Source organism: Mus caroli, chromosome 4 (assembly GCF_900094665.2).
Source record: "Mus caroli chromosome 4, CAROLI_EIJ_v1.1, whole genome shotgun sequence".
Lineage (NCBI taxonomy): Eukaryota > Metazoa > Chordata > Mammalia > Rodentia > Muridae > Mus > Mus caroli.
In genome coordinates, this window is record NC_034573.1 from 51,218,864 (window position 1) to 51,219,337 (window position 474).

Here is a 474-nt window from a genome sequence, read left to right on the forward strand (position 1 = left end):
TGTCCTGGAACTCACTCTGTAGACCAGGCTTGCCTCGAAATCAGAAATCCGCCTGCCTCTGCTTCCCAAGTGCTGGGATTAAAGGCATGTGCCACCACTGCCCAGCGTTCTTTTCTTTTTTGAGAGAAGATCTCACACTGTAGCTCAGGTTAGCTCAGAACACACCAGATTGTAGCCCAGGATAGCCCAGAACTCTCCAAGTTGGTGTCTAAGTGATAGCAGGGTCTCTGCCTTTGGCTCTCAAGGGCTGAGATTATAGACTAGGGAGGGAGGAAGAAGGAAGGAGGGAGGTGAAGGAAGAGGGAAAGAAGACAGCAAGGGAGATAAGTTGATGCTAGCCAATAATAAATACTATTGAAATCTAATAGTATCTAAAACTACGAAAAAAACCAATGGTGAAAGGCAGGCGCAGTGACCTCTTCAGACCAGCCAGGACTATAGAGCAAGAGGAGTCTGTCTCAAAAGAGCCCAAGC